The 27,824-nt window shown below is 45.6% G+C and overlaps 1 protein-coding gene across 1 annotated transcript in view; it reads left to right on the top strand.

Annotated features, from left to right (window-relative positions):
• Nucleotides 1–27,824, top strand: part of LOC144770470 (T-cell-interacting, activating receptor on myeloid cells protein 1-like) — a 78,340-nt gene that overhangs the window by 27,247 nt on the left and 23,269 nt on the right. The gene's annotated exons all lie outside the window — the stretch shown is intronic.

Below are 27,824 nucleotides of genomic sequence, written 5' to 3'. Positions count from 1 at the left end.
GGCATCCCAATAGCGGAAACGACCCACTGTGTCTCTCTTTACGCAGACGACCTGCTAGTTTATGTCCGTGATGTGATGGGTGATCTCACCTTCCTCTGGCGTGCTTTACAAGAGTTCGGCGACCTGTAAGGTCTCAAAGTGAATTGGGACAAGTCCACGATCTACCCACTCCGCCCAGACCTGGCACCTTACGATCTGCAGGTTGACGCACACACCCTGAGATTGAGTACAGCAGCTCCCAGATACCTGGGTGTGAGATTATACCATTCCCCGGAGGACCTCTATGAGGGGACTCACCGAAATGTGCTGGCGGGCCTTCGCTCCGCTATTGGCTTCTGGAAAAACACTCCCCCTGGCACCTATAGGGCGGGTAGCCATCGCAAAAATGATAATGGTACCCAGACTCCTGTATCATTTCACAAATCTCCCAGTCGTTCCGCCTCGGTCCTTCTTCCGCGAACTGGACACGCTCCTTACAACACTGATCTGGGGGGACGGACGACACAGGGTCGCTCTACTCACCCTGCAGTTACCCACAGTAAGCGGTGGCCGGGGCGCCCCGTCGTTCGAATCATATTTCCTAGCCGCGCAACTCCAGTGGCTATCTCACTGGACGGCCGAGAGACATATCGGAGAGACGATCACCGATAGTGGATGGATACCTCTACCTGCCATCCGATGACTACTGATGCCAGGTTCCAGACCAGTTCGTACACACCCGTTGCAGGTCGCTACAGCTCGCAAATGCATGCTGCGCATCCATAGGCTGTCAAAAGGACGACCGCTATACTCCCCACTACTCCCTTTGGTGGGCTTCCCCCGGAAGGACGGATATTACACTGAGAGGGACCTGCGGATGTGGGCTGACAGTGGGGTATCCGAGGTGGAGGCCTTGTTCCTCGAGGGGCAACAGAAGTCATTCGAGCAGATGGTCGAGTGGTACGACCTTCCACAGGGGCAATTGTTAACACATAGTCAAATCATAGACAGTAGTCGAGCATACTGGGACTTGTGAAAAGGTGAACCCCTCACACACCCAGTGCTGCACACGATATTGCGGATGGGGACAGGTAGACACCTAGACACTTGGCATTACAAATCTATCCGGGAACTCACTGAGGTTCCCTTAGACAGGTTGCGCCAATCCTGGGAGGATGACGTAGGGCGGGTCCTTCACGACTCGGAGTGGACACGAGCACTAGAATACCCCAAAAAAGTCTCTCGTAATGCCTGCTTCAAAAATATACAGTTCAGCGTTCTACATCGTGCTTATCTTACACCCGACAAGTTGAGTAAATATTACCCAGACACAGAATTCATATGCCCCTGTTGCCACACATTGAATGCAGACTTTAAACACATGTTTTGGGACTGTCATTCCCTGCAATCATACTGGGGTAGGGTGCACCATATACTGCAAGCGTTGGTACACTTACAACACATTGCCACTTGGGAGACGTGCGTCCTGGTCATTTATAAGAAGAAGAAATCCGAAAAGCTGCAATGGCGGTTCGCATCCTTAGCTATCCTTCTAGCCAAACGATCCATAGCCATGCATTGGAGGGCGCCTGCGGGTCCGGCCTGGATAGGGGCGATGAACAAGTGGGGGGCAGCGGAAGAAGAGATCTTGAGGGACGAGGAGGTAAAAGGAACACGCAAACACCCAATCTCTATGGAATGGGCACACCTGCTGATACAATTTAAGGTAACCAGTCAAAATATCGAGTTATTTTTATCGACTAGACATATTATCGAGTCAAAAATATAGAATAGCCATAATATCAACTAGACATAATATAGACTACCAAAATATCGACTAGAACATTTTAATATCGAATAGAATGGACATAATATCAAATCAAAAATATAGAATGGACATAATATCGAGTAGACATAATATAGACAACAAAAATATCGAATTTTAGGTAAGTTAATATTAATTTTTATTTTTTGTGTAATATAATTCTGTAGCGGGTTGTGGGTTTATAGGGGAATAGGGTGGGAAGTAATTTAATTATAATTAATTAAATATGTTAATTTATTTATTGTTATTTATTTAGAATTAATTGTTAATTAATTATTAATTGGTAATTAAATAAAATATATTTGGTAATTAATTTTAATTGATTAATTGATAAATATTTTAATTTTAATAATTTATTTTCTGTAGAGGGTTGTGGGTTTATAGGGGAATAGAGTGGGAAGTAATTTAATTATAATTAATTAAATATGTTAATTAATTAATTGGTAATTATTTTGAATTAATTGGTAAGTAATTTTTAATTGATAATTAATTAATTGTTAATTGATAATTAATTTTAATTAATTGTTTAATTGACAAATATGTGAATAATATTTTTTTTCTGTAGCGGGTTGTGGGTTTATAGGGGAATAGGGTGGGAAGTAATTTAATTTTAATTAATTAAATATGTTAATTAATTAATTGATTGGTATTTATTTGGAAAAAATAGTTAAATATTTTTTAATTGGTAAATAATAAATTTTTAATTGATAATTATGTGAATAATATTATTTTATTTTTAGTAGCGGGTTGTTGGTTTATAGGGGAATAGGGTGGGAAGTAATTTAATATAATTAATTAAACATGATAATTAATGAATTGGTATTTTTTTAAATAAATTGGTTATTAATTTTTAATTTGTAATTAATTAATTCTTAATTGGTAATTAAAATGTAAAAATTGATTAATTTATAATTATGTGATTTATATTAATTTATTTTCACTACAGTGGGGATATTAAAATTTACCCCTACGCTATCCAACGCTTTCCCTACTGTTGCATTCGCTGTAGTTGGAATAGTCATTTTTACCCCTACGCCATCCAGCGCTTTCCCTACTGTTGCTCTCTCTGGAGTTGGAATAGTAAATTTTACCCCTACGCTATCCAATGCTTTCCCTACTGTTGCACTCGCTGGAGTGTGAATAGTAATTTTTACCCCTACGCTATCCAACGCTTTCCCTACTGTTGCACTCTCTGGAGCGGGAATAGTAATTTTTACCCCTATGCTATCCATCGCTTTCCCTACTGTTGCACTCACTGGAGTTGGAATAGTAAATTTTACCCCTACGCTATCCAATGCTTTCCCTACTGTTGCACTCGCTGGAGTGGGAATAGTAATTTTTACCCCTACGCTATCCAACGCTTTCCCTACTGTTGTATTCGCTGGAGTTGGAATAGTAATTTTTACCTCTACGCCATCCAACGCTTTCCCTACTGTTGCACTCTCTGGAGTTGGAATAGTACATTTTACCCCTACGCTATCCAATGCTTTCTGTACTGTTGCACTCGCTGGAGTGGGAATAGTAATTTTTACCCCTACGCTATCCAACGCTTTCCCTACTGTTGCACTCTCTGGAGTGGGAATAGTAATTTTTACCCCTACGCTATCCAACGCCTACCCTACTGATGCACTTGCTGGAGTGGGAATAGTAATTTTTATCCCTATGCTATCCAACGCTTTCCCTACTGTTGCACTCGCTGGAGTTGGAATAGTAAATTTTACCCCTACGCTATCCAATGCTTTCCCTACTGTGGCACTCGCTGGAGTGGGAATAGTCATTGTTACCCCTACGCTTTCCAACGCTTTCCCTTCTGTTGCACTTGCTGGAGTTGGAATAGTAATTTTTACCCCTACGCTATCCAACGCTTTCCATACTGTTGCACTCTCTGGAGTTGGAATAGTACATTTTACCCCTACGCTATCCAATGCTTTCTGTACTGTTGCACTCGCTGGAGTGGGAATAGTAATTTTTACCCCTACGCTATCCAACGCTCTCCCTACTGTTGCACTCTCTGGAGTGGGAATAGTAATTTTTACCCCTACGCTATCCAACGCCTACCCTACTGATGCACTTGCTGGAGTGGGAATAGTAATTTTTATCCCTATGCTATCCAACGCTTTCCCTACTGTTGCACTTGCTGGAGTTGGAATAGTAAATTGTACCCCTACACTATCCAATGCTTTCCCTACTGTTGCACTCGCTGGAGTGGGAATAGTAATTTTTACCCCTACGCTATCCAACGCTTTCCCTTCTGTTGCACTTGCTGGAGTTGGAATAGTAATTTTTACCCCTACGCTATCCAACGCTTTCCCTACTGTTGCACTCTTTGGAGTGGGAATAGTAATTTTTACCCCTACGCTATCCAACGCTTTCCCTACTGTTGCAGTTATTGGAAGGGGAATAGTAATTTTTACCCCTATGCTATCCAAAGCCTTCCCTAATGTTGCACTTGCTGGAGTGGGAATAGTAATTTTTACCCCTCCGCTATCTAACGCTTTCCCTACTGTTGCACTCTCTGGAGTGGGAATAGTAATTTTTACCCCTACGCTATCCAACGCTTACCTTACTGATGCACTCCCTGGAGTTGGAATAGTAATTTTTACCCCTACGCTATCCAACGCTTTCCCTACTGTTGCACTCGCTGGAGTGGGAATAGTAATTTTTACCCCTACGCTATCCAACGCTTTCCCTACTGTTGCACTCGCTGGAGTTGGAATAGTAATTTTTACCCCTACGCTATCCAACACTTTCTCTACTGTTGCACTCGCTGGGGTTGGAATAGTAATTTTTTACCCTACGCTATCCAACGCTTTCCCTACTGTTGCAATCTTTGGAGTGGGAATAGCAATTTTAACCCTTACACTATCCAACGCTTTCCTTACTGTTGCATTCTTTGGAGTGGAAATAGTAATTTTTAACCCTACGCTATCCAACGCTTTCCCTACTGTTGCAATCTTTGGAGTGGGAATAGTAATTTTAACCCCTACACTATCCAACGCTTTCCCTACTGTTGCACTCTTTGGAGTGGTAATAGTAATTCTTATCCCTACGCTATCCAACGCTTTCCCAACTATTGCTCTTACTGGAGTGGGAATAGTAAATTTAAACCTCTCGCTATCCAACGGAAAAAATATTGTATATGTTTTGTTAATAATATGTATATATAGATATATATATATATTTTAAAAATGTTTTTTTTTTAAAGTTACAATAATTATTTATTAATTTTAAGTTTATTTAAGTATTTTAAGTATGTTTTAATTAATTATATTTATTATTATAGTACTTTAAATTTACTTTTAAGATATTTTAAAAAATTGATATTTAGACTGTCTATATTTTTTCCTATCGATATTTTGGAGTCGATATTTTTGTACTTACCTGTTTGTAGATAGGAAGTCGATATTTTGACATTCTATATTTTTACCTCGATATTTTGGTAAGTCGATATTTTGACTGTTGATATTATGTCAGTGATCCACAATTTAAACACGAAACGACAGCACAGGATGTTCTGGGGCCAACACAACCCCAGCCTTCGCAACCCACTTAGTGGCCCCATCTCACGGGCTCCTCCGCCATTGCATCTATCACCACTCGTCTCGATGGGGGGGGTCCTCTCCGACCCCCCCTGCTCTCCCTCGTTCTCGGTCCTGCTTCCCCCCTCTGCCCTGGTTGCCCCCTTGGACGCGCTGCACCGGCTACTGCAGGCTGTCGCCTAACTAATGCGCCATTTGCGAACGCCCCTCGCGCCCCCTTCCCCCTATGCTCGCGGCCCTCACACCCACCCATCCCCCCCTTTTTTCCTTTTTACCCCTGGAGGTATCCCCTCCTGTGATTCCCAGTTCAGTTTTAGTTGGTACGTTGAAGTCTGACATTTCTACAAACATGTTGATGTTTGCACTTATCAAATAGGGTTGTATGCCAACGGAAGGGGAATAGTTCCATCCGACCCCACCAACTCATCACCCCAGGGATCAGATACACTCGAGCACGACACCCCGCGATGGGACAACCCATCACCGAACTCAGGGGACATGCTATGCAATTGCAGCGTCCATGGGACTGGAATTGATCTGTTGTCATTGAATCACGTTTGTAATTGCTATGTATTGCTAGCACATATGCGGTTTGCCTTGTGACCTGTTTTATGAATGCAAAACCCTAATAAAAAGATTTCAACAAAAAAGATGGATGGCTTGTGATGGCCAAGCATTGATCCTTCGATGTCGGCTCTTTCTATCATTACGAAGTAGAATTCTCTAATATTTGGATTGTTCACCCAATATTACGGGACATGAGCTGGGTTTAGACAGTTGTGAGACAGGTTCATTTTAAACTACTGATGATGTGTTGTTGCAATAGTATCGTGCTCAGTCCGAGAGTAACTATAGGTTCAGACATTTGGGGGTCGATTCCGATCAGTTAAAAATCACCGTCCGTACGACTCGCATCCGGAGCCGTTTCTGTATGACTCGTACGGACGCCGTACGACCGGACGATTATGATCCCGATCGGGCTACCCGGACGCGATTCGTACGGTCCACGTCAGGTAAGGGCTATTCTTACGGAAAAGCGCACGATCACCTACACACCGTACGGCGCGTACACCCCTGATCGCAGGGGTACGTGCTGTACCCCTGCGATCATGGGGTGTACGCGCCGTACCCCTGTGATCATGGGGGGTACGTGCCGTAAACCCAGCGTACATGGGGTACGACACATACCCCATGTACGCTGGGTGTACGGCACATACCCCCCATGATCGCAGGGGTACGCGCCGTACTCCTGCGATCATGGGGTGTACGCGCCGTACCCGGGGGGGCCGTTCCGTACCTTTTTCGGGGCGAACTCTGACTGTACGACAGTTTCCAGCTCCCATAGAAAAAGGGTCTTACGGAGCGTACACAACACGGATCGTACTTGCCAGGTCATAAAAAGCAGCCGCGAACCGAATAAACGTCGTGTACAGCGACTTCCGAGGGCTATTTGTACGGGAATTTCATTCGTACGGTCCCTGGTATGATTCGTACGGATAGCTGCATCGGGTGTGGATCGTACTACGTCGTTCGTACGGGGACAGTTACGGGTACGAATCGTACAGAAAAAAATGCTCCGTACGACGATTCGGAGTGCTTTTTACGGGATCGGATCCGACCCCTTGATGTATATGCTTGGCCGATGAGCCAAAGAGGTAAAGCTACCATCTGTGTCATTATGACTGAATGCCTCTAAATCAGAATCTCCCCTAAACATTAACAATACTGCAGTGTTGTGGAGCCTATGATGGCCTGAGATAGCAGGCTTCTGGGCTGGTGCGTAGAGCCGCTTGCTTGGGGACTGGAGCGTGGATGGAAGGGGCTGCCTCCATCGCTCTTAGTGCACCACATGTTCGTGGGGTACTTGATACTAAATCATTTGTAGATGACCTGCTTCTAGGCCAGGGTTTTCTTAATTAGCAGAGCAGATACCTTGCTGTGATCTATTGAATTTCATCCTCTGAGCCAAGCTTTTGTTTCAGTCTGTGGACACCTGTGCTGCCCCAGGGTCCTCATGCCACCAGGCTGATGGAAGGGACAGGGTGCAGGCCCATGGAAGCTGCCTCCAATACGAGGAGGGCAGCATAGGCACCTACCCCTCTGGCCCTGCACCGGCTGGTGCAGGGATGGTGGCATAATGTTTGTAATCCCTTCGCTGTGGGGGTAATTCCCCCGCTGTGCTGGGGGGAGGGGGGCGCGCACAGCGCCCGCATGCTCATGACGAGCTCAGCTCGTCATGAGGCACAGCGCTCCTGTGCTCATGACGAGCTGAGCTCGTCACAGGTGCACCGGCTCCCGTGGAACGCTCAGCACAGCAGGGGAATTCTCCCCGCACCTGAGCGTTCCACGGTTCATGACGAGCTGAGCACCGGAGCACCGTGCCTCATGACGATCTCAGCTCGTCATGAGCATGGAAAAGGTTAAGGTCAGCAGAGTAACCAGATGGCCAGAGCGGGCATCAGTGGAGTCGCCTGGAGGCAAGAAGCTGGTCAGTGGCTCGAGGAAGATCCCTCCTGAACACTGGCCTTATCAACTGTTGCCTGGGCACTCTGGTCACTATGTCGGCCCAAGACAGATGACCTGCCGGTGGCTGTCCAACCAGATGACTGGTTAGTGGCTGGCTGACATAATGAGCGGGTCGACCAGTGCAGCTAACTCTGACTTGTGTCTTCCCCCTAGGTTCTGTAAGCCTCCACTTAATCAGGGCTTAATAGTTAAGGAAAAACGGCTTGACCAGCAGGCCCATGGGGACATGTGAGGAGGTTGGCTAGGAGCTTAACCATCCTTACCTCCCCAAGCTCAGACACCAGGAAGGTGGAACAAATCGACCCAGGGCACGCTTAGCTTATGGACAGGAGTTGCAGTCCGTATCAAGGGCATGGTGCCTCCAGAGTGGGGTGGAGCAGAGACGGAACCCAACGTGAAGGCCCAAGCAGCTCCCTGGGCGGGGTGATCGGGGAGAAATCAGGGGCTCCTGCAAGCAGAATAGATTCTATATTCCCCTGTGAGAGGTGGGAGAAGCCATGGCTTTCACCTGGGGGGGCCTGATCCCCGTAGGCCAGGTGCCAGGCTCCGGGTACAGTCACCTTCCCTACTCGGGCCAGGGTGGCATTGGACACTGTATGAGTCTGGGACTCCTGCAGGCAGAACAGCCCCCTTAATACCCATGTTCGAGGTGCAGTCCCTGCAGGCTGGTGGTGCCAGCCAGCAGGCAGTGCTTCCTAGGGAGTGTGGCGCCCCACCCCCAAGGTTTTGCCAGGTTTCAAGATGTCCACCAATTAAAGTGTCAGCTTCATCTGGGCAAAACCATCACCAGTGACAATTCATTCTCACGGCTGACTCAGCCAACGGACGAGTATGGGTGTGCCAACTCAGTGAACCATGTCACCAGTCCAGCCTTTCTAATTTGAATAACTATGGAAATAAAATGAATTTCCCTCTTTATTAATGTTAAAGTAAAGCTTCTATGTGCACTCCTAAAAGCCATGTGTGGAACAGAGATGGAATGCTAATTCCTGTAATTATTAAATGTGTGACCATCAAACAGTTATTGGGTCAGTAATCATGCCAACATATTGTGCCAGTCCCCATGCCCTCATCAACTGCTATTGCCTAAAAATCATTCCATGGCAGTAACACGTAGTTAGTCATCTGTGTGAGACTGAGTCGGATATAGTTACCCTAAAAAGAGCAACCATGTCTTTAAAATTTGCATTCTGGCTGCTGCCTTAACCCCTTGCGTGCTGCGGATGGATCCTGGCCGTCACACGTCACAGTGGCCTGTGCCGAGGACGGCCAGGGGCCGTTGGAACCCCGCCTACTCTTCATTTTGCCCACACAGCGCGGAAATTCACGCACCGCGCAAGGGGTTAATAGACAGTTTGCAACAACTGCAAACTTGTCAGTCTTGACAAAGGATTTAGGACAGATGTACAAACATTAGGAATACCGATTTCCTAATCGCTATTCTTGATGTAGAGATTATTTGTAGGCCGCAAATCGAATTACCTCAAATATTAATGAGGTAGGTCGCAGTTTACAACCCATTAGGAATCACAGCCATCAAGGATGGTGGCCTGCTGAGGTCAACAGACCACCATGTCTGTGATTGCTTTTTAATAAAGGATTTGTTTTTAAATGCAGAACGTTTTCCTTAAAGGAATATGTTTAAAAAGAAAAAAATGAAACCTTGAAGTTTAATTTTTAAGAATAGGCAGTGGTCTGTGGGACTACTGCCTGCTCTTAAAACATATTTTGATTTACATTCTCAAAGGAGAAGGGGGACTTTGGGACCCCTGTCCTATATGCAAATGTATTACCACCAGTTTCAAATGGGTGGTAAAGTATTACTGAATTGCAACAGTAATACATACCATACCAATTCAGTATTTGGAAGGGATGCCCTAAAACACTCCTTGAAACACTCCCCTTGAAACAATAACATTGAACATTCTGTACAGGTGCAAGTGAGGGACACATCCTTCATGGCACAGCATTCTTGGGTTGAGTGAAAGCAATCACTGAAATGGGGAAGAAACAGACAAAAAGCACAGGAAAGGGTGTTACTGTGTGCATCTCCCCTTACAGTGATATGATATGATAAAAACATTTAATATAGGGCACAAATCACTCCTGGAGGAGTATCTCGGCCAGTCACGGCTCGAGCAGGTAAGAGCAGAGGGGCCCTGTGGGGGGGATTTTGACAGACGACCACTAGGGAAAATTAATTATTTATTTATCCCTCTTGGTCATCTGTCATAATCCCCCTCACCCAGCCCCACTGCCCCAATGCTTTTACCTGCAGGAGCCGTGGCTGATCTTGGTGATGAATTGCTTAAAGAGGGGGGAGATTTCTAACATAACCAAGTCTTAAGCCCCTTCCAGAAGGCGGTCAAGTCTGAGCGGAGACTGAGGATGAGTTTGTTCCAGTGATAGGGGGCAGTGTAGGAGAACGATCTACTCCCCTGTTTTGAGGTCCGTATGCGAGGGATAGCCAGAAGCGAGTTATCCGAGGACCTGAGGCATCTGGAGGGCTGATAGGGTTTTAATTCAGTATACAGATATGCTAGGTGGGATTTGTGAAGTGCCTTATGTGTCAGACAACAATGTTTAAAGATGACGCGTTGTCAGATTGGCGGCAAATGAAGCTTTCAAAGTGGAGGAGGAGGAGTAGAGGAGGAGGGCGAGAGAGAAGGAGGTTTTCAGATTAGCTGAGCAGCAGTGTTCTGGACCACTTGCAACTTGGACAGCAGGGTATCATTTACTGATGTCAAAAACAATTGGGGGAGAGTTAAGGGATTTTATCCACCTCGAAGTGGACGGAATAATACTCCTGGTCCCCTAGGTTAGGTATCTTAATTAACAAAAATAATAAGGAGTATCACCAGAAAAAATGCTTGAAGAGCGATTTTCTACGGGATGATTCGTTAGCAGGGAGAAGAAAGTCCTTCTTTTATTAGGAACCCCTCACTCACCGACCTGCTCGGTGACATGCTTCATCATCGGGGCCACCCTGATGGCCGAGTGCCATCAAGGTGTGCTACGACACCTGAACTACAGTGGAGCTGGTATGTGGGTGATGAATGCAAAAAAGAAAAAATAGTGGGTGAGTTAAAAATTGTCCTGGTATGACTTATGTGAAAATTTTTTTATTCTTGAAGCTACTGGACAATATTAAAATATAGATGGCGATACTGTTAGTGGTGTAATTATGACCAAAAGTATCTGGATAAATGTGTGGTGGGTCTACATGTTTCAAACCGTGTTTGGGATTACCGGTTTTTCTTCAGGACCAAAACCAGGGAAATGGGTGGTCAGGGTACACTAACACCCTGCCGTGCCTGCAAATCCCTGTGCCTTTGCAACAAAATTAGTGGTGCTAGGCGAAAAAATATAAATAATAATAACCCAAAAGTGGTTATTCAAGACAAAAAAACTCCAATTGGAGAATCACAGTGCAGCACGGGATTTGGGAGGGGCGGCACGGGCTCGTGGAGGGACCACGTAGGTGCATTGCTACCGCTAGCCGGTGAAACTAATATGTTTCTTAACCTGGCCGCCCCTCCCAAATCCCGTGCTGCCCTGTGATTCTCCAATTGGAGTTTTTTTGTCTTGAATAACCACTTTTGGGTTATTATTATTTATATTTTTTCGCCTAGCACCACTAATTTTGTTGCAAAGGCACAGGGATTTGCAGGCACGGCAGGGTGTTAGTGTACCCTGACCACCCATTTCCCTGGTTTTGGTCCTGAAGAAAAACCGGTAATCCCAAACACGGTTTGAAACATGTAGACCCACCACACATTTATCCAGATACTTTTGGTTATAATTACACCACTAACAGTATCGCCATCTATATTTTAATATTGTCCAGTAGCTTCAAGAATAAAATTTTTTTCACATAAGTCATACCAGGACAATTTTTAACTCACCCACTATTTTTTCTTTTTTGCATTCATCACCCACATACCAGCTCCACTGTAGTTCAGGTGTCGTAGCACACCTTGATGGCACTCGGCCATCAGGGTGGCCCCGATGATGAAGCATGTCACCGACCAGGTCGGTGATTGAGGGGTTCCTAATAAAAGAAGGACTTTCTTCTCCCTGCTAACGAATCATCCCGTAGAAAATCGCTCTTCGAGCATTTTTTCTGGTGATACTCCTTATTATCATTTACTGATGTCAGCAAAGCATTTCAATAGTCGAGGTGGCTGGTGATAAGAGCCTGGACAAGCGTTTTCCTAGCGCTGTTAGGAAACCAAGAGAGGGCATTTTTAAGGAGCTTCATAGTGACAAAGAAGGTGCCGCAGGTGGCATTACCTTAATCTTTCATGGAGAGTGATTGATCTAACTTCACTCCAAGATTTTTTTCTGACTGCTTAGGTGAAGGGGCAGGGCTAAGTACAGAAGGCCACAGGTCAGCAGACCAGAGATCAGTTGCTTTTCCAAAAAGCATAATCTTTGTCTTGTTGCTGTTCAATTGGAGATAGTTGCTGGTCACTCCCTGGGATGATTCGGATCACAAGATTGCACGTATTATCGCGTGTTTCTAATTGTGTTTTTGCTAACATGTCTGTTTGCACTGAACGCAAAATTTCTGTGTGTGTTTGAGTCCAATTTGTTGGTTTGAAATCAGGTTTGATTAGTTTGTAGAGAGGTTTAACCCTTTCTGCGTAATTTAGAACATAAGTTCTTCCAAAATTCAGGAAACCTAGAATTGACTGTAAGTTCTTCAGCGTCTTTGGAGGTTGGAGCAGCGCACATTTCTCTAGGAAGTTGGCTGCCAGGCTTTTGCCTTCACTTGATAACTCGTATCCTAAGAATAGGACGTTGAGGTGGGCAATTCGTGATTTCTTAAAATTGAATTTGTACCCTTCAGATACGAACCCGAGTATTATGGTGTTCACTCTTTTCAAGTGCACGTCCAAATCATCGTCTGTAAGATAGATGTCATCGACATAAGATAAAGCCTCATCATCGTACATTTGTAGTAACTCTGTTACTGTGGCTGAAAATAACCCTGGACTATTCTTGAATCCTTGGGGGAGACGGCAAAATTGTCGCTGTGTCCCCATTATTGAGAAAGCGGTCAAATGCCTGCTTTCAGGTGCAATATTTTGACAGAAAAACCCATTTGAAATATCTAATGTGGTTTTATATTTTTTGCGCATGATGTTATTCATTAGTGCTGCACTGTGTGCATTTTGTACTGCAAATGTTTTGCAACAGGAGTTTAGGTGTCTGTAGTCCAAAACTAGACGATATGAATTGTCTGGCTTGGAGACAGGAAACAAAGAGTTGTTCATTGACGAGGTGGATGTTTTAATCACCCCTTGGTATTCAAGTTGATTTAAAATCTCCATGACCTGTTTTTTTAGCTTCTTGCTTAACTGGATACTGCCTCTGTGCAGTAGGTTGATTTTTTAACTGGATTTTATGGTGAGGAGAATCCTCATCCCATCCCACATGATTTTTATATAATGTTGGAGCCTGAGCTACTGCCCATTTTCTGGCATATGTATATTTTTTATGAATAGGAATATGATTTGAAAAGGCTGGCATAATTATCTCTTTGCCATGTGGGCACTCCCTGACAAATTCAGGTGGCCAGTCCCGTTCAGCTAGAAGAATGTCATAACCCTTGGAAAGCTTATCCCAAAAGAGAGCTTTTATTTTTCTACGTATGTCCCCCTCCAACCGGAGTGTTATTTCATATAACTTGTGGTGTACACTAACCCTGGTGTCGGCAGTTTCAACTTGAATGCATTCATTCAAGTCCACTGTCTCCAGATGATCCATCAGGATCTTGCGAGCTATGGTCACTTCTGCTGCGCTGTCTAGCATTGCTTGGGTCCACTCCCCGTTCTTGAGTTGTGTCCTCAAGATCCTCGGCATGTCTGATCTTTATGCTTGCTACCTTCTTCTTGTGAATTGAGTTTTCTTATTTTTTGGAACGTGCTGTTCTTCTTTGTCCTCTTCTCTCGGATTTCTGCGAGGAAGTCTGAAAGGTACGAGAGGAACGTGTATCAGTATCTTGATATCTATCAGGTTTTCTTAAGTTATCCCTATTTCTAAGGTTATATCTTTTTTCAGAGGGCTCCCGTTGGGGAGACCTACCTCCCCATTGGGGAGATCTTCCTCTGGATTGCCAATGCTTCTCTTTAGGAAGTGTTTGCTTAGTGTTTTCCTACTTCTTTTTAGGTGTAGTGAGATTATTTTTAATAAAACCATTTTCAGGACATACAACCGGATATCTACACAGTGTGGAAGAGTATCCATCAGTTACTTTTCCTGTACCGCCCTTTCATCATCTGGACCACTTCACAGAGTGGGGAGTCCATGCTGTAACCACCTCAAAAGACATTGTTATGAAATGGTTAACTACAATGGTATTAGGACCCAAGTGACCAGTAGTTGGTATGTAAATGTAACTGAAAGCAGTGCATAAAGTGATAAAGAAAAGTGCTATTGTTAAAAATTGGAGAGTGAACGCAATATTCACTTTATTCTGGAGCCGTCCACTTCCAAGAGAATAAAAACAATTAAGTGCAAATAGGTCAGTAGATTGAACAAATAACTACTGACTAGATCTTTGGTCGACATGTTTCTGCGGGAATTAAAGATCCACAAAGGTATCTACCGCTTCATCAGGACCCAATAAGTATTTGCTACTGCTCAAACAAATTATATTATATAATACTCTTCCACACTGTGTAGATATCCGGTTGTATGCCCCATATTTTAAGGCACACTTAGAGTCATCAAGGCACGCATAGACACTTCTCTCTTCTAGACCCACAGTTACTTTCTTGTAATACAGAGCACAGCAGCTCCCAGAAAAGGAAATCCCTCCAGGCATCCAGGGAATGGGCAGGGCCCAGGGAGGCAATCCTTCCCCTGGGCCCCAGCAGCAGCACGCCCCTGGTTGTTTCAAGTTGGCAAACAAGAACATTTTACAAGAGGTCACAGCCTCTTTTTATACACAAAAATCCCTTTGTCTAAAGGTGCAGGGTGGGGGCAAAACCAGGCGCAGCTGGTTTGAGAGCACTCTTGATGGGCTCAGCCCCTCTCACTATTCACTGGCCAGGCTAGGGTCATTAGATGCACCACAGGGGGCAGAGCCAGCATTGTGTGGGGAAAGCCCAGCTCTATTCAGGTCCCTGGTGTACTCTTCCCTAACATCACTCATGCTAATCTCAACACTCACCACCGGGGCAGACCCATCATGACTCATGGAGCCAGGCTCACCAGCTAGCTCCAGCCAATCACAAGCCAGACACAAATTACACAAACATGCCAACTTCTAGAAGTGGCACTTCCACACTAGACACGATCACGCCGCATACATCATTGAGCAACATTTAATCACACGAGTCCGCACATACCAAACTCGCATCTGCAATCCCCAGGCATCAGGAACTACCAGGGACACACACATTCCCCATGCATTCCTATGGGAGGGCAGGCCAATCTCACACACGCACTCAGGGAGCGCACGCACTTTACACTGTGCCACAGTGTCAAAGTGCGCAAAGACCAGAAATCACTATAATTATTTAATAATACCAGGCAAAAAGTTCAGTGGCGAACCTGCCAGAAGGGCCAAGTCCAACAGTCAGTAACCATTATTTTTACTGATTGAAAAGTTTGCAGAACAAGTTTCAAGGAAACAAAGATTAGGTGCACAATATTTTGGAACATTGTATCCTTCAACGTTGAACAAACCAGAAACTAATACATAGGATTTTTCGTCCTACTCAGTTTTGGCGGATATTAGCCTTTCACCCACTCCAGACGTCTATTGGAGTTTTTACAGGAGAAAGGGGTCTGTGTGAAAAGCACGACTGAGTTACTCTAGTATCAAAATGCTGTAGTTTAGACGTAGAACTGAGGTCGACTAGGTCTCTACCGAATCTATTAGACTTAATTGTGAGTGCCAGCTAGCTCAGAGGTCACTAGAAACTTTCTCGAATTCACAAGAAGGGATTCGTATCTGACAACCGCATAAACATGACAACTTTGTTTCCCAAGAATAAGAAATCAATCTCTAGAGTCGCGGAAACAATAGATAACTATTTTACTCAGTCAATCGTGCATGCTTCGTTTCACCAGCGGTGCTGAGAAAATAGAGAGACGGGCGTTTTCAATAAAAAGTATTTTATTGAACAGTCTTCTTTCTCGAGCATAAGAAATGTACTGCTACAATCATAATACTGGTTATGAAGTACAAGGCATATAATACGAAAAGTATTATAAAGTAGTACTGTAAAAGCATGATATGGTTTCTAAGCCATAAATTGCCTAAAACATATAAAATACATACAGTGATAAAATAATGACTAAAAGTACTCAACTGGTGCTTCTAAAATACGCCTACCCCGGTGTACCTAACCTAAGTCTAGTACAAGGGAAGAAGTAAGTAAGGAGTAGTTTAAGTTTAGTATTTCTCTGCCAAGAATCTATTCAAGAATTCTCTAAGGGTCTAATCAGCTACGTACCTTGGTTTAGAATGAAGGAGTTCTTGTATCTCAATCTCAGGACTCGATTTCCCAGCAACCCGCAAGGGTAGCCTGGAAACACTGGAGCTGGATTTCTCGGCAGGAGAAAAGACAGCGTCTCTCAGTGCGTCAGCTGGAGGGTTGGCTTCCGTCGACACTGCTGCAGGGCGTCGGGCAAGTAGTACGTCGATCTGCTCCAAACCACTGTGTGTTTGTCTGGGCAAATCTAGGCATATTTATACTTTGAAGGTGCCGAGTTTGACGTGTGATTGGACTTAATAACGTCATAAGAGACTCAGTTCTTCGAAAAGTCCATGATTTCCTAGATAAATTAGTATTCAGGCAAGGGGAAGTCCCTAGCTGCTGGAGGCGGGTTTCTCTAAGAAATCGTTGTTGATTCTTGGAATTTAGTGGAAGTAGCCATGCTGTATTTGGGCTGCATAGGCTCAGTCTAAATATGGTAATGATTTCTATGCCTATATAAGGATAGGATAATCTATACCTATATAAGGGCATGAATCGGGAAAAATTACACTAGAGTCCTAGATTCATTTACAACAGTCCAGCCTTGTCCTTTTGTAAAAAGAACCAAAGTTGAAACACAGCCAATCAGGCTCTTGCACGCTCTAGAACACTCCACAGAGAGGCAAGTCCCTCAGATTTTCTACAGCACGTCGTGTGACAGGGAGTCTCCCTGAGTTCTGCTCAGTTATCTCTACAATCTGTTGGATTTTGTGAGTACAGAATGTCTGATACTTCTAAAAAAGGAGTATTCAATCCTTGTGGGTCATTGTGGGGAGAGGAGGCTGCAGTTTGAACACCCCCACAAGGATTGTATTTACTGCCTTTACCCTGTTCATAAAGTTAAGGACATAGGATTTGCAGGACCTTTTCCTCTAAAACCTTAAAGGAGAGGGAAGGCATATTGCTTATTTGGCTGGATAAGCTAAAATCAAGAACATCTGTGGTCTCTGATGATGAAGGCAATGGTAGTTCTCAGGCATCAGTCCAGCTGGCTAAGAAAAGGGACAGGTCTGAAGAATCTCCTGAGGGATTTAAAACATCTTCAAAAAAGTCCCATCATGATGCTTTACACTCAACCTCTAAAAAGGGAAGCTGCCATTCTCTTCTGAGGAGAATTCCGGGGAAAATGCTACTTCAAAAATACCCCAAAAAGCTTCCTTCAAACAGCCTAAGACTCTGTCAGAGTCTGTCAGAACCACCTCGTTATCGGAATCGGCTTCGTCGACGACAAAACCTCCCCTGACCTCGTCGACGCTTACTTCGTTGACGAACTCATTGACAAAAACTGTGCCATCGTCGACGAAATGCTCTTCGCCCTTGGCTACTTCACCGTTGACAGTGCCACAGACAACGACAGTCTCTCCTCCATTGGCGTCTTCTCCGTCGGTGACATTTTCTTTGTCGACGGTGCCTCCCTCTTCGACGCTCCCACCGCCAACGATGACGACCACTGTATCAACGTCGCCAACATAGTCGGCGATAGTCCTACCGTCGATAGCCTCGACGACGACTACGTCACCGTTGACGACGGTCATGTCGACACTCATCTCGTCTATGCTGCAACGGAGAAGGCCTTCTTCTTTGCAAGTAACACAAATATTATCTTCCAGGTTCTCATCCACAATCCCGTCGACAATGGGGTTTTGTCAGGACCCTTCATATATATCCCCTCTGCGTCCTAGCCAATTCCTGGAGGAATCTGAGGATGATTGCCTGTTCAGTCCAGCTTGCAGCCCCTCATAAACTACACGTAAAATTCCAGAATGAGGAAGACAAGGATGATAATTATGGCACACATCATCAACCTATTGAAAGGCGTCAAGTTTTACCACCGCGTCAAGAGCCTATGGTTCAAATGCCTGTGGCATTAGTGCAGGACCACAATACCTGTTATCCTACTGCAGCAGGTTTTATTCAATGACAACCCTCTCCTTCGCCTGCTCCAGAGTCTTCAGGACCTTCAATTCCTACGACGGAAACTCAAGATCTTTTGAATGTGCCGCAAATCCAGAGTGTGCAGGATGATAACAACGAGACAGTCGCTGAGGAAGGTGAACTTCCAAAGACACCTACTGCAGTCGATGAGTGGGACGATTATTTAATTCCAACACCTTCTCCACCGGCTCTTCATGCAATTGATTCTCCTCCAGAGGACATTGGGGGTTTTCATATGGAAAGAGCTGCAAACCGTTTTCACCTTCCCATGCCTGTTAAGCAGACAGACGGCTTTTTATACGATTTCAAAGACCAAAACAGGAAATCTGTCCGTGCTATTCCCATCACTGACCATATTTGGGAAGAGGGCGTTAAAATTATGAAGAACCCTTTCTCAGTACCTGCGATTCTTCCTAGGATTTACAAGAATTACAAGACCCCAGGCCCCTGCATGCCTGACTGAACAACCTAAACCAGATTCTGTGATTTCCCAAGCTGCACAACAGAGGTCGAGAAATCCTTCAGTGCCTATAACTGCACCACCTGATAAAGATGGAAAAAGATTGGATAGCATTGGAAAAAGATTTATCATAATGGCAGGTGCTTCTGTGCGTGCTGCGAACTCTTTGGCAATATTGGGAAGGTACGACACCAAATGTGGTCTGATGTTGCTCCGTACCTTGAGTTTTTGCCAGACGACAAGAAACAAGAGGCAAGGAAAATTTTCCTTGAAGGGGAAAGAGCAGCATCTGAGATAATTGACATCTCCATGGACTTGCTTTCTTTTGGTTTTAGGCAGCTAGCTTGGGCAGCAGTCCTCCGTCGCCAAGGATGGCTTGAGTCTACAACTTTTCGGGATGAGGTGCAGAGCAATAGCCTAGATATGCCATTCGATGGTGATGCACTGTTTGGCAAACACATTGACGATGCCTTGCAGGAAATAAAAAAGGATATGGATACTGCTAAAGCCTTAGGTACACTTCAGTACAGGAAAACACCTTTTCGAGGCGCTTGTGGTAGAAGGGCTTACTCCTTTCTTGGGCGCTACCAAAAATACCAGCCCCAAACTTATAAATGCAGATAAGGATACCAAGCTCAACAATCATATAGAGCCCCCCTGCTGCCACTTACACCAGACAGAAAAACAGGAGAAAACAGCCGCCTCAGGTCAGAGACAATACAAACAAGCATTTGCAATGCAATAGGTCCCGCATTTACGCGAGTTTGAGCTATTAACATCGCAAATAACAATGCCTTTTATTTTTGTTTTCGTTTTAAAAACATAAATAAAAGGCATTGCCCTTTACAATGCCAATAGCTTAAACTTGTGTAACTGCGAGACCTATTGCATTGCAAATGCTTATTCCATTTGCGGACGTGAAGTCTTGTTGACTCCATTATAAAACGCGACTACAAGTCCCAGCATTCAAATCAAAAACCTGGACTGGAGTTCACACTTTGAGCAGCACACTGCGCACAGACCTGGAAAACGAAGCAGGAGTGATGCAGTTTGGGGTCTAAGACTCGCGACCAAGAACTGGTGATACAGAAGGATGGTTTAAAGACACTGGATAGTGAGTTTCTCAAATTGATATTGATATTTAATTTGTTAGTGAAATTAGAAGGTGAATATCCTAACATATCAAACTTTGAAACTTCATGGTGCCTGGTTGAGAAGTTAATTCTTCGCATTTAATAGTATGTGTGGCATTTGTGTAGAGCTACCCTACCAAAAGAGGTCGCTGTTAGTCTACTCTTAACACTAGAACACGGCATGTGACCAAATAACTCAGCTAGGAGTAAGCTTAGAATATAGCTGCGTTGCAGACTGGATTGGCTACTCCTGTAAATATGTTTGTCTGTGCGCATGGTTGTCCTCCCATTTGCTGCTTTAGCAAGGCTGTCTTCCTATTGGCTGCTCCAGTTACTAAACTAAGTGAGGAGAAATTTGAGGCGGTCAGGCTGGTCCCTTTTGAAAACAGGAGACAATGGGATGACCTTTCACACAGTAGCAGCAGGAGACTGGCATTGGCTTAAATGGGAGCCAATAGCCTATGGCAATGCTTCCACACAGAACACAATACCATGGACCAGGTATTTTTAACATGCAGGAAGCCAGGGTCCATTCATGATAAATTAAAGTAATGGTTGGGAAAGAGAATACGAAAGAAAATTCTCCAACCATCATTCACACATGCTTCATTCTGCTGCCGCTACCGACAGCAAACATTAGCCATCAATACTCAAGGCTCCCAATTTCATGAGTTGCAATTTTATTTATTTAGTGTATTTTTATAAAGCGCAGCCATTACCCGAAGGTGTCAGAGCTCTGTAAATTGGATGTCAACGAGGCAAAAATGCACCCCTCCCCCCATGAATTTATGTTCAAAATACTTTCTTAAAGTCTCCCTCTAGCCTGCTTTTACATAGTGCATGTGCATTTTAGTGGTGTAAGAGACAGGCCCTTCTCCCGAAGTATTAAAACATGACGCGCTGCAGGACTGTCGAGTCATCGCACTGCACCAAGCGTAACCCACCCCGGCCCCATCCCTGGGTGCGGTACTGGCAGTGAAGTCTACAGCTGTGTGTGGGGGTGTAATACACGGGGTGTTTAATGGTGCCCATTGCATTCAATGGGCAGGTACTGATGATTGTCACTGTAGTGAAAGGTCAGCCAGGATTACTCACAGGATGTGCGGTAATTAGCACTCAGCATCAAAGGGAATGGAGTTGGAGCTCTGCCCCTGCCTGTCGGAGCTTTGCTGGAAGGGGGTTTGGGGTTATTCTGTCACGTCATCAGAGGAAGTACTTCAAGGTATGATGGGTAGGTGGTGCAATCATTCTGTCGTGGACGGATTTGCCTTTCCGGGTGTCTCACGGTGAGTCAGTGTTAAGGTTGTGAAGGGTTGGGGGTGTGGGCCGGCAGGTGGGCTACTCAAGTCGGGACGGCGGTTCCTGCGTGAAAAGCATTGTGACCTGATGGGTTAGCCATGGACATGAGAGGAAGTGCAAGAATCAAAGTGTCGGAGCCCGGTGCCACTGCGCCTGCTGCACTCTTGACAGCACCTTCTCCGGCTCACACCTCACTCGGTTTTTCAGGGCTGGGCGCCTGCGCAGGGACTTACCTTACTCAAGTGTTTCAGGGCGAGGTGGGCGCAGCATCAGGATTCCCTAAAGGTGTCCAAGGCGCGCGCACACGAAGATCAGTCACTGGGGTGGGGTGATAAGATAGGGCACGCCGAGATGCCCATCCTCACCCTTCCAGGCACTCTGCTCATGGCAACTCCCAACAAGCCAACTCACATGTCATTCAAAAGAAAGAACAAGCGCGTTCCTCGCGCCTAAAGGAGGCAGCAGGGGGATGGGCGAGAGGAAGGGGCGAGTGAGTGAAAGCGTTTTACTTGCGGGAACGTGCAGCACCAGGAGCGATAATTGCTCCCATATGGTGCCGCGTGCTCCCGCAAGTGAATCGCCACACGTACACTCGTTGCCATTGAAGGCAATGGAACGCGTGCACGTCTTTGGTTTAAAAGCCAAAGCAACTGCAAAAGGTCTTTCTGCCTATTCAGCGCATACGCTCTGCGTAGGCGAGACCTAAAAAGCACACCTCCCCAGCACCTGCAACAATTCGGCCACCCTTCAACCCAAGGACAAAAATATTTCGCTAAATTTTGACCAATGGAAGAAAATAACTTCGGACAAATTGGTCCTGGACATAGTAAAATGTGGTCATACCCCCGAATTTGTTAAGCTACCTCTGCCCCATCCACCTCCTAAAGAAGCCTCCACCTCATCTCAGTTTCCTCAAAAAAGAAGCCAGAATTATGCTCCAAAAAGGAGCTATGGGCAGAGTTCCCCACTCCAAAGTGGGAAAGGTTTTTATTCCTGTTTCTTTCTAATAAAGAAAATGTCGGGAGACTGGAGGCCAATTCTAGACCTAAGGAAATTAAACAAATATCTGCACAAAAAAACATTCCGTGTGGTCACTCTTCAGCAAATTCTGCAGCTCCTCAATCATGCAGATTTCATGATGACACTAGATCTGCAGGATGCATATTTCCACTACCCTATCCATCCCAAACATCGAACGTTTCTCTGTTTTCGCTGTGGCAGGTGCTTATTTTCAGTTCAGAGTTCTCCCTTTTGGTCTGCTGTCAGCTCCAAGGGGTTTTACAAAATGTCTAGCTCCAGTTGCTGCTCATCTCAGGCTGCAGGGCCTGCAGCTGTTCCCTTACCTAGACGACTGGTTAATAAAAGCACCATCTTTTCAACAAGCCTCAACAGCAACATCGATTTGCCTTCAAATGTTTCAATCCCTGGGACTATCTCTCAATTTCCAAAAGTCAGTTCTCCATCCGCCTCAAAGGACGCAGGGGCATATTATCAAGCACAGCGTTAACATTATCGCCGCTTTAGCGGCAGAAAACTGCAGCTAAAGCGGCGATAATGGGCTTGATAATACGCCGTAAAAAATTCCCATAGAAGCCCATGTTCACACCAGAACATGGGCTTCTATGGGAATTCACAGGGGTTTATTATCAAGCCCATTATCACCGATTTAGCTGCAGTTTTCTGCTGCTAAAGCGGCGATAATGTTAACGCTGTTTCTTGATAATATGCCCCGCAATTTCTAGGGCCAGTTTTGGACACTATCCAAGACAAAGCATTCTTGTCCACAGAAAGGCAATCTCACCTAATTTCTCTGGCAACAAAGTTAAGAGGAAGAAAGTTCGCTTCTGTTAGGCTGATAAAATCTCTTCTTGGAATACTGTCCTCTGCAATCCTAATGGTACCTTACTCTTGTCTGAGACCTATACAAGAAGAACTAGACAACCAATGGCTTCAGGTGACCAGATCGTTCAACGACCTGGTAAGGATAACTCCAGTCATGAGAACAGCTCTGCTCTGGTCGCAGCGGTCCAGCAATCTCTCAACAGGGTTAAATTTCCTCTCTCGAACACCAGAGTTCATCTTCACTACGGATGCTTCTCTCGAAAGATGTCCGCATAAGGGGAAAATGGTCCAAAGCGCTTTCAAAAATGCACATAAACGTCCTGGAGCTTTTGGTAATTTTTGTAGCCTGACAGGCTTTCCTCCCAAGGATTCAGGGATCCTTGGTTCACATAAGGACAGACAATACCGCATGCATGCATTACCTAAACAAGCAAGGGGGAACACACTCTCACATCCTATCTCAGGAAGCTCAAGAGATATGGAAATGGCTTCTCTCTCACCACATTTCTATAAAGGTGGAACATCTTCCGGGAATAAAGAACAGTCTGGCAGTTACCTTGAGCAGAACTTTCAATTCTTGCCACGAATGGGAACTGGCCCAGAAAGTTCGCAAATATATCTTCCGGATGTGGGGCAAGCCCAATTTGGATCTCTTTGCTTCCGAAGCAAATCAGAAATGACAATTCTATTCCAGCTGGGAACCAGATAGATTCTCTTGGGGAGACGCTTTTCTGATGAGGTGGACAGGGATCTTCACCTATGGCTTTCCCCCCATTAATCCCGAGACTTCTGAGGAAGTTGAAAATGGAGCCACGCTGAATAATTCTCATTGCCCCACGTTGTCCGCATCAGCACTGGGTCACAGAGCTTCTCGTAGTCTCAGAATGCAGACCTTATTGCCTTCCAGTATTGCCAGCACTGTTGACATTGAGCAAGGGCCAGATTCTCCATCCACATCCAGCCCTGCTGCAGCTACATGCCTGGCTTCTGAACTCACTGAATTCAATTAGTTAGATCTGCCTCAGGACTTACTCTCTAAAGCAAGGTCGCCATCCACGATTAAGACTTACACTTTCAAATGGAAACTTTATTTTCCTGGTGTCTTCATAATGATGTCCATCCTCTAGATTCTGCTCTAGACAAGGGTTTGCCTTATCTGCTCTCCCTAGCTACATCTGGCCTTATGTTCACATCCATTAAGTTGCATCTGACCGCCATCTCTACTTACAGATGTTCTACTGGAGGTCCATTGCTTTGTTCAAACCGATTGGTCAAGCAGTTCATGAAAGGGCTTTTCAGAGTGTATCCTCCTGTAAGAGCTCCTTTGGCGCAGCTTATGAAGCTTCCCTTCAATCCAATTCAAAGAGCTGAGCTTGAATATGTCTCCTGGAAGGTTGCTGTATTGTTAGCTCTTACTTCCCCCAGGAGAATCAGCGAAATACAAGCATTTACTATTAAAGTGCCATACCTTCGCTTTATCAATGATTATGTTCTCCTTAGAATAAATCCTACTTTTATTCCTAAGATTCCATCAGCTTTCCATCTTAATGAGACGATTATCCTGCATTCATTCTTCCCTAGCCATACTTACCTGGCTGAAAAGGCTCTTCATACTCTGGATGTAAAGAGATGCCTCAAATTTTATCTGTCACATACTAAGACCATCCGAAGATCGGATCAATTGTTTGTGTCCTATGGTGCCCTAAGCCAAGTACGGCAGTGACTAAAGCAACAATTGCAAGGTGGATTGCGTCAGATATTGTCACTCTAAAGCAGGAAGTCCTCTTTCTGTCACACCTAAAGCTCATTCCACAAGAGCAGTGTCATCGTCAGCAGCGCTTTTTGCTGAATTGCTTTTGAATAAAATTTATTGTGCTGCAACTTGGAAGAATGTGCATACATTTACACTGCATTACTGCTTGGATTTGGCTACAGAACCGAAATTGGTGTAGGACAAGTAGTTTTGCACAACCTTTTCCAATAAGGTAAGCCTCTGTTTTGGAGGTGATTATCTATTAAACACTAAATTCAATGTATTTGCTTCACGTTATTGCTGGTTTATTTTCTCTTTATGCTTAAATGCTTTTTAGGTCTCGGCATAGCGTACACTGCGCAGCAGTGTCGCGCAGCCGAGATTTTATGTTTACAGTATGGGGGGCTTGAACCCGCCCCTCTTCTCCATTGGCTGGCTTCCTAAATGGAGGCCAGCCATTGGAGGAAAGGGGCGTCACTCCGTTCAAGCCCCGTCTTTTTGGGATAGAGGGGTGTGTTTTTGCTGTTCTTTCTCTCCCTGACATCATTGGGAGAGAGCACGCCCCTCATCACGCTGCCTGCACGCTCAAGTCAGCTCTCTAATTGGTGTTCCTTGTTAACCTATCAGAGGGCCGACTGGCGTGTGCAGGCAGCGTGAGACATAAAATCCCTGACTCTTCTCGTGTTGCTTAGTCAGCGTAACAAACACGGGGGGTGGGAGGGCACAACGTGCCCCGGCATTGCTCTCCCATTCACACGTCCAAGGGTGACGGTGTCTGCCCTGACGGTACCCACAGGCTTTGGGCGGCTTCCTACAGAACCATGCTCGCCCTGATGGCACAGCACGCAGTGAATATATACATCCTTTGTCCTACCCGGCCCTCCCTGGGTAGCTGCTGCTCGGCCACACCGTCATGCCCGGGCCGGCATTTGTTGCAGTTGGCGTCCTTCCGTGTGGGGGTGCACTACGTGCACACAATTACGTACAGCCAGTGCCAAATCCAATGTATGTTGCTGGCTTGTGCATCATCCTGTCCCTCACAAGGATGCGCACTCTGGAAAACAAACACATATTCCAGAGTCCATTTTTGGGCACGCAGAGCGATATACAATCCCCTCACTTTTGCCTCCTGCAACTTTTCCTTCCTGTATTGTATCGTTTGCTACCACTTGTATTTTTACCTTACAATTGTCACCTTTGCCTAGTGTAACTCAACACTGTCCTTTTGTAACATGCTGACGTGTAATGTTCTCCTCCTGTATCCTTACTGTAACTATTCCGGAGCACTCCCACGCCTTCGGGAAAAGTCCGCCCTTTCTAAAAACAAACCGCCCCCCGCCCGCACTCTGGCATATTGCCGCACATCTAGTCTGGTACCGTGCAACGCATAACTGGCCACTCCCGCCATTGTAAGCAATGCCGCCCTAGCCAATACCTGAACATCAAGCGTCCGACTTTAACTTTTCTTCACTATCTCGCGCTGCCTATACATACCGTCGAGAGGCATAGGCCGGTCGATAACATACTCCCCACTTGAATCCTGCTATTCCCATCCTGCCCCCCCGGCCCAACTGTAGGCCCCTCCTCTTTGCCCGCATCCCCCCATCCCACCCCCTCTTACTGCCGTGCCTGGTGGGGGCTGCACCCGCACTGACCCCTCTTCACCAGCCTGCCCCACTGGGCCATAGTCTGACATCCTTGAACCCCTATCTCATACATTCCTTTCCTCGGACGGCCCCTTTCCTGTAACTAAACCCCCCGCCCCCTCGATGTCTTCCCTGGCTGCCCTGCGTAGGTGCCCACCCCCCTTGGCGCTCTTTCCCTCCCTCCGAACTTGCTCCCTGCACCTTCCAACGCTGCACTGCAACTCCCAAAACCAGCCCCCAATAGACCCGCACCCCCCCAGCAGCACTAGGACTCTCGTAGAGTCGCCGCCACCGCCCCGTCCATTTGCTCACTTAATTCCGACCTCTGACCACCCCTCTCAGCACCGCCTGCGACGCGTTCTGCCATATGGAAACGTTATTTATTTATTTATTTCTCCTCCCCCCCAGAAGCCTGCAAGCCACCTCACGTCCTGCGCAAGAAGGCACTCTGGGCTAAACGCCATCGCCCTCCATCTGCGAACCGTAGCGCCCATACCGCCATCACTCGGCATTCGCTCTTTGCCCTGCCCTCCCAGCCTAGACCACCACCAATGCAGCGTATTCTGCCCCCCCTTGGAAAAAGATCTCAGCTCAGATCGGATGCTCTCCTTGGTCAGGGCAGTGTCTGTCCTGTTGGCTGCCTCAGCATCTGCATTTCCTAATGTTTGGAGCTCATCCTCTCCTGGAGTAAGGGAATGTAGGGCACAGAGGTAAGTACAACTTACTGCCGTGCAAAGCTCCTTGTTTTCTGGATCTGCAGCGACTTTCTCTCCAGTGACCCACCTGCTACCCCCACTCCCTTTATTTCTATGTAATTGGTGGAGCAGAGGAAACTGACTCCAAGGGGCGCTCGAGGGCCTGGTGGGAGGGGAGAGCACAGGTGCCCCTGGACATCCCAAAGTGTGTGGGTGGCTCTATGTGAATGACTGTGTGGGTGGCTCTGTATGTGTGTGTGGGTGGCTTTGTGTGTGTGGCTATGTGTGAGGGTGCAAATGCAATAGGTCTCGCATTTGCGAGAGATTAAGCTATTGGCATTGTAAATGACAATGCCATTTATTTATATGTTTTAAAAACAAAAACATAAATAAAAATAATGTCATGAGCAATGCCAATAGCTCTAACTTTAACAATGCCGAGACCATTGCATTGTAAATGCTTGTTTACATATTGTACCGTATATGTTGAGAATATGTACAGATATATCCTTTTATAGGTATCTATTTGCCATTCATATGATACCCACCATCCTTTAAAATGTAATTCATTAACTGCTAGCTATTCTGATTCAAGCATGTGAATCTATGAAAGATCCAATACTGGATAAGAAAACGAGTTACTTACCTGTAACTTCAGTTATCCAGTCTTGGTATCTTTCATAGATTCATATGAGAC

This window comes from Lissotriton helveticus, chromosome 7 (genome assembly GCF_964261635.1).
Source record: "Lissotriton helveticus chromosome 7, aLisHel1.1, whole genome shotgun sequence".
Taxonomy (NCBI): Eukaryota; Metazoa; Chordata; class Amphibia; order Caudata; family Salamandridae; genus Lissotriton; species Lissotriton helveticus.
This window is presented reverse-complemented; position numbering and strand designations above follow the sequence as displayed.